The 6,962-nt window shown below is 40.7% G+C and overlaps 2 long non-coding RNA genes across 2 annotated transcripts in view; one reads left to right on the top strand and one right to left on the bottom strand.

Annotated features, from left to right (window-relative positions):
• Positions 1-1,314: 1,314 nt before the first annotated feature.
• The window catches only part of LOC309629402, a 23,249-nt gene continuing 17,601 nt past the window's right edge, over positions 1,315-6,962 (bottom strand). Inside the window, exon 3 of the long non-coding RNA XR_014245056.1 lies at positions 1,315-1,739. This is a non-coding gene — a long non-coding RNA (uncharacterized lncRNA). The remainder of the gene's footprint in view (positions 1,740-6,962) is intronic.
• Positions 1,735-6,962, top strand: part of LOC309629380 — a 29,901-nt gene continuing 24,673 nt past the window's right edge. Inside the window, exons 1-3 of the long non-coding RNA XR_014245020.1 lie at positions 1,735-2,524; positions 3,288-3,466; positions 5,922-6,108. This is a non-coding gene — a long non-coding RNA (uncharacterized lncRNA). The remainder of the gene's footprint in view (positions 2,525-3,287; positions 3,467-5,921; positions 6,109-6,962) is intronic.

Raw genomic sequence — 6,962 nt, 5'->3', positions numbered from 1 at the left:
CTTCCTTTCTTTTTAAAGGCAAATGTAGTGCAGAATCATTCCACTGTGGGCCTTGGTTTGTTTATTCAGAACTGCCAGTTTCCCTATTTAAATATTGGTTGGGGTTTTTTCCCCTCCTACTCATCCCTGAATGAGGGAGACTCTTGTTTCTTTTATGTCTCTCTCTTAAAGGAAGGGTGTGAGGGGAAAATAATATTTCAGATTCCTCAAGTATTAACCCAAAATGTTTGGACCAGAAGCAGCTTTCAAAGGTCAGGCTGTTCTGAGCCTTGGCTATGAGAGTCCTTCAGGCAACTCATTAAATTACAGACGAGTTCTTAAAGGTTCCACAAAATTTCTGCACATGTTAATTTCCAATAAAGATATCTCCCAAAATAAACTACCTCTCCCAACCCCAAATTTGGGTTTATAGAACTGAGCAGAGCTATGAAAGATTGCTGGCTGTTTCCTGGGATATTTGGATCTCTTTCCCAGAATGCCATAAGAAGTTCAGACCTATCGCTGAAAATGTTGTTGTCAATGCAGCCCCCTTTTGGAAAAGGCTGTGTTGGGGTTTTTAAAACCAGGAGAGATCCAAAGGGGTCGACTATTTTCACAAGGGCTGGAGCTTAGGAAATATGCATAAGTGTCTGTCCCTGTGAAATCTGAATATTTTAATACGTATTGACAGATGAATTACTGCAGCCTCTGCAGAAAAGCCTGTCTTGTGAAGGATTTTTGAAAAATATACACAGGCCTAATGCTGTCACTGTTGTCGAAATGAACATTTTACCCCCAAAGACACATGATATCATCCAGTGCAGATCCATTTGGCCGGAAGGGAGACTATCTGTTTTTCTGATTGTCCCCTTCCCCCTCATTTTCAAAGCGTTTTAAAGGAATCCCACTAGATTCAAAATGATACCCAAATTTTGCTGAAGTGATCGTCTTTGTGTATTTGTAGGAGTGATAACTTTTCTTTTATGAGTAATAAGAACTTCAGGGTTTCTCAGGTGTCTCTGTCTGGTTTGGAATGTGAATTGTATGGCTCTGCCCTATTACTGATCCTACAATGAGATTACTTTTGTGATTTGGGGTCACTTTTCTTGTCAAAGTTGCCATCCTGCCTCATTGGCTCCTCCCCCCCTCTTAAATACAGAGCTTGCCCCTCCCGCGTTCTCTTTGCCACTCCAATCTTAGCCCCATGGGGGCGCTGCAGAGCAAAGGGAAATCTGCTGCCTCTGACAGCAGAACAAACCAGAGCGGGGGCTGGGAATGAATTCACCCTTCTTTAATTCTCTGCGGGGAGCCCTTGGAGGAAGACCCCACCAGGCCTGGTTTATAGATAATTAATCCTACCACCAGGGACCGCAAACCTTCTCAGGACGTTATTTCTGGGACCCAGTGCCAGGGTCCCACATTTCTACTTTTTTTTTTTTTTTTTTTTTTGCCAAATTGAAGTGTTTACACCGAAAGAAATTAACCAGAACAGGAGACCGTTAAATGAAAAAAAAAAAAAAATTATTGAAGCTATTTTAAAGATGAAGATTTACTTTTAGGTAGGTCCCCTTTTCTCTACGGAATGAATGGTCAGGAAAATCGTGTACCCACCTCTCAATCTCTTTTCAATTCCTAGGAAAGTAACTTTATCAAATTTTATACCAGTTGAATTTCTTCCAGAATGTCTTCTCTCATTCTTGATCTCTCCCAGGTAGTAACCAGTTGGCATCACTTTGTGTACCTCCCTCATTCCAGCAGTGCTAGGATTAAAGAAAGGATTGACTTGAATATATTCAAATTCTTTTAAATCATCCTTAAGAAGCTCTAAAGAGAGATTCCATGTCTGGGGTCTTATGTGTGATTCCTGTGGACTTGGAGGGGCTGTGTATCAACCAGTCCTATGATTTAATGGTTTCTGGCTATTAATACTCAGAGTAGAGGACCAGGCCAGCCCCTTTGCCTGGTGTTCTGGGCATAGTAATAGGTTACTAATCACAGGTTCTGGGTAAATAAAAGCTTTGTTACAAAATAAAATAGCTTGGTCTTAATATTACATCTATTTAAGGAAAGGAACAGATTTTGCATCCAGTTCCCCCCAGAGAAACTTCCCCACAATTCAATCATAGCTGAAAAGGAAACTATCCTTGGAATAAGCACTGTCCTGTCCTCTTTCTAAGGGGACTCCAAACAGGAAATTGGTTTCACCTGTCAGGAACTTCTGGCACCTTGGTAGATCTTTAAACTATCACATCACAGAATTATAGATTTTAGAACTGGAAGGAACCCTGCAGATCAATCACTCAGCTCCTCAAGGCTTCTTTCTTTCAAGAGGACAGGATAGCCATCACTGAGGCGTGTGGGACCGCAGGACACAACTGAAAACGGGTCTTCGTGGTTTGATGGTCCTGTGTCAGAAAATCAGGGTGATCTGACTACCTGGGTTTGGAGATGAGCATCTTGTTTTCTGGCAGAATTGAGGAAAGCAAGACAGCTTTGGGCTCTCTGTAAATTGTAAACTGGTTCTCAGAACAAACTCCAAGTCACAGTGAGTATTGAGTTTTGATTGTCATCTGGGCTTGGTTATGCTTGTCACCTGCGCTATGGTACTCAACAGCTACTTTTGATGGGTATGGGAGATCTTATTTACCCATTAGTTTTATTTCAAATCCTTCACTTAGAGCTATTATAAACAAGCTCCTTACATTATCCTTGGAGAAAGAAAGGTGTTTTCTTGGTATGATTTAGAGAAATTGAGCAGACAGTTTTGAGACATTAAAAAAAAAAAAAAAAAATAGAAGATGACTTCCAGCCACTACCTTCAGAAAAACAAGTGTCAACGCTTAATTTTGATCCATATGCTGCCTGCTTTTGGTCTGTATTATTCTGAGACCTTTTTTTTTTTTTTTAAGTTTAGAAACCTTTTTGGCCTAGCTCAGAGTTTCCCCCCAAAGCACTGATTTTTTTCCACACTTTTCTCACTTATTTTAAATGGAAATAAATATCGGGAGCTTAAAATAGAGAAGTGATGGGGGGGGGGTGCATAATCATTTGTTTACAGTACTCTATCACTGTTTTGAATAACAGCGTTTTCACTTCCTAGGAAACCTTAGCATGAGGGAAAGCAGCAGCTGGACCAGGAAGGGGATGCAAGGAGGAAAGCACCCTCCCACCCGGCTGCTGTGCTTAGCTGTCTTTACTACCTAAGGCTACAAGTGGAAAAACTTGATTTGCGTGTTGTGCCTGCATTTTTCTTTTTTTTTTTTTTTTTCTTCTCCACACCGCCCTCTGTACACCTGACCATGCCAAAGCCTATCTGAAGCCGGCTTGACGGCAGGCAGAGCTGGAGAGCGGAAGAATGTGCTGAGGAAGGGAGTGCTCTGTACTTTTCCATTCACATCTCCACAGTGGCTTTTCTTGTTTAGTTCAACCTCCACCAGCGGAACCCTGTCAGCTGCCTCAAATCGGAGTCATTAAACTGTTCCCTGAGGTCAGATCACAGATGCTTGGTGCATGTTTCCTACATGTCGGTGTCTATGTAACATATGTACGTACAGAGACACACGCACATACGTGTAACTCCGCGGGGGCACGGTGTAAGGTAGGGGGAAAAAGAAACTGGATTTGTTGCCAGAAAACCTTGGTTTCTAATTACCTTTCTGCCTGGAACTCCTTACGGGACGTGGAGCAAAACCACTTGTCAGGACTCAGTTTCCTCAACTGTGTGAAGGAAAAACCCAGATGGTTTGCAGGATGTCTTTCTGTTCTAAATTCGATACATTGTGTCTAAATATATATTTATGTAACTTTAAGGTGGAGGGGGGATGGAAAGGGGCTGAGTGTATGTGTCCCTGGGGTGGGAGAAGGAGTTAAAATGTAAACTTCTAAGTAAAGAAGGCAGTCCCAGAATCTTCACCTCTATCAATTTTTAACCAATTGTAGACCAAAGTCTGGGATTCTGCTGAGTAGGTCCAAAAGCCAATTGAAGATTTTAAATGTTAAGAGTTGTAAGGGGCTGATTCTAAGACCTTGTACCTTTGATCTCCTGCATTCATAATCAGATGTGACAGTTCCCAAGTGTCTTTTCTGCACTAGAGTTCTTCTTCTTTTTTTTTTTTTTCCTTCTTCTGTTTGGAAGCAGTCCCAGTCAATGATAGGAAGGAGATGACACTTTAAACTGGGCACACCTTAAGCCACTGGGCCCCATGTGGATGTAAAAAAATATGACATAATATTCATACACATACACACACACAAAAGGAGAAAAAAAGAGAAAAAACTAGATAGAGATTCCTGGTAAGAAACTTAGAGGTAGTTCAGCCATCACTGCATTAAAGGTAATTATTTGAAGTCAGAGGAAATAACAGATGATGAGTTTGCCCTTACCAAAAAAAAAAAAAAAAAAAAAAAAAGCCTTGCTCTACCAGAACAAACTTAAAGGTAATGAAAGAGATACTTTCCACCAATATTTCCTATGCTTCTTTTATCTACATTCTTTAAAAAGAAAGGTCTAATGTTTCTCAGGCCTGATTGCCTAGCAAAGCCTTTAACGGACCTCAGCATCTTCAGGACATAATTTAAAATGTAGCTCCTATTTATTAACAGCGACCTCCCCACCACCACCATCCCTCCACTTAGACCTTCTGGAATATTGATGCCCATGTACAAGGAGAGATGGAGCCAATTACATTCTCTCAATGAAAAACTATTGAGAGTTACAATATGCTAGCACTGGGAAGTTCCTTAGCAATTGTCCAATCCCACACGACTGAATTTATATCATTGGAAATTGAGGCCCACACAGAATGTATTTGCCACACACACTGGATCAGACTGAGCCAGGTCCAGAATTTTGATGTCCTGGTTCTAAATCCACTATGTTTTTCCATGGCTCATCATGAAAAGAGGACATGGGGTGGGCAGCCCTGCAAAAGAGCCATTTGCTGTGGCCTTACGTTCAGAGAAGGCCTCACATTTGGACTTTTGACATCATCTCCACTGAGGTTCTACATCAGTCTTAGCAGTACACGGACAGGATGGAAAGGAGCAGACCCTCATCCACAAGTTCTGCGTGTGTGTCCCAGGGTAGGACCCAGTGTCGGAGCCACCACAGGCTCCTACGGTACTGTGATTTAATACTGTTAATAAACCTATAATTATCTTATGAATAGTACAATTGCATTGTAATTGTGTGTATGCTGGTGTTGAAAATGTAAAATTTAATATATTTTTGGCCTAGAAACAATGATGCTACACTAGCAAAGAGCTCACCTGGTACCAGATCTTGATTTCTGATACCTCTGTGCAGTAATGGAAAACAAGGCTCCTTGGGGAAACGGCTGATTCTAGATCTAGGACTGGGGCAAGAAGTATTCAAAATTAGAATGGAACATCTTATAGCATCATAAATAAAGAATTGCTGAAAAACAAATAAAAACTACATCGATGGGGGATATTTCAAAGAGACACTGGAGCCACTTGAAGAGCTCCCAATGGGCAGAGCTGGAAGATTTGGAGTAAAAAAAAGAAATCAAGTAATATTAGATTACAATCCGAAGTATAAAAGAAATATCCATGAATCCACACTGATATAAATTATTAAATAAATGAATAAATCAGAGAAAAGAGACAAATCTTCCTTGCAGAAGAATTCCAAATAATTTACGTAGATACACTGCCGGCAAGGATGGGGGCAGGGGGCGGTGTATAACTCCTCACTCTTCAAATATGAGTTATGCACAGTGACTTCCTTCCAAAGAGTACAGTATGGGAAGGGAGGAAAGGAGGGAGGGAATAATTTTACATGGAGAAACCTGACAAACACTACACCAGCCAATTCATCAAGGTCAACGTCAGCAATTATAAGCCATGTTGATTGTATGTACCTTTGATCTGAGGAGATGAAAATGGCTTCTTACCTCTGTGGTCTTCCTCCCACACCCCAGTCTATTTATGAGGAAAGTATCAGACAAATTTCAACGGAAGGGCATCCTACAAAAGACTTCACCAGTATTCCACAGAACTATCAAGGAAAGTCTGAGAAATTGCAGCAACCAAGAGTAGCCTCAGAAGATATGACAACTTAATGTAATGTAGTATCCTGGATGGGATCATGGAACAGAAAACGATAAGGTAAGCCCAGACAAATCTGAATAAATGAGGAGCTTTAGTTAATAATATTGTATCAGTATTGTTTTCATTAGTTGTTACAAATGTACCATAGTAATATAAAATGTTAATAATAATGGGAAACTGGGTATAGGGTTTTTCTATGCACTATCTTCTCAATTCTGCTGTTTAAAAAATATTTGGGGGGGGCATATCTTTATTATTCTTATCTTTTCAATACCAGAAACTCCAAAAATGAGCTAGGTCTCTTGAAATCTGAGAGATTTTCTTCCCAGTCGACCATGCCCCCCAAATAGAGTCAGGAAAATGAGGGAACCTGCGTTTATTCTTTTAGTTTACTAAATTGAAAGCAATTTAGCTAATTTCTGTATGTCACCATCTGGACACAGAACTGTGAGGAGAACACTAAGGAAGCACCAAAGGCCAAGTGTTGTCATGGTGGTGACAGGCCTGCTTACTCCACATTCCTTTCTGAAAATCCTCCATGGAAACAAGGCCCTGAAAGATCTAGCCATCAGTCCATACGGGACATATAATACTTATGGATTCATCACTGAGGTTGGGGGAGCCCCAAGACCTTCCCAGAATGTCTGGTATCTCATTGTACAACTCCAAAAGAACTGTGGATCTCATCAGAGTTTAACTCTGGGTCTAGAGAAGAACGCTAACTGGACCCTATAACTCTATGAGTTTGTCTTCATTATCTGAATATGACCCCATTACCTAAACTAGAAAAATCCAGAGAGGGAAATGGTTTGCCAAGACCATCCCACAAATTAGTGGTAGAGTTGCTTCCCATCAACCAGTCTACCCTGAATCATTTATTTTGCTGTAATATTCCCTTTAGTAAACTAAGG

Source organism: Balaenoptera borealis, assembly GCF_965194805.1.
Source record: "Balaenoptera borealis genome assembly, chromosome: 5".
Classification (NCBI taxonomy): domain Eukaryota; kingdom Metazoa; phylum Chordata; class Mammalia; order Artiodactyla; family Balaenopteridae; genus Balaenoptera; species Balaenoptera borealis.
The sequence above is the reverse complement of the archived record's forward strand: the minus strand, read 5'-3'. Positions and strand labels throughout refer to the sequence as shown.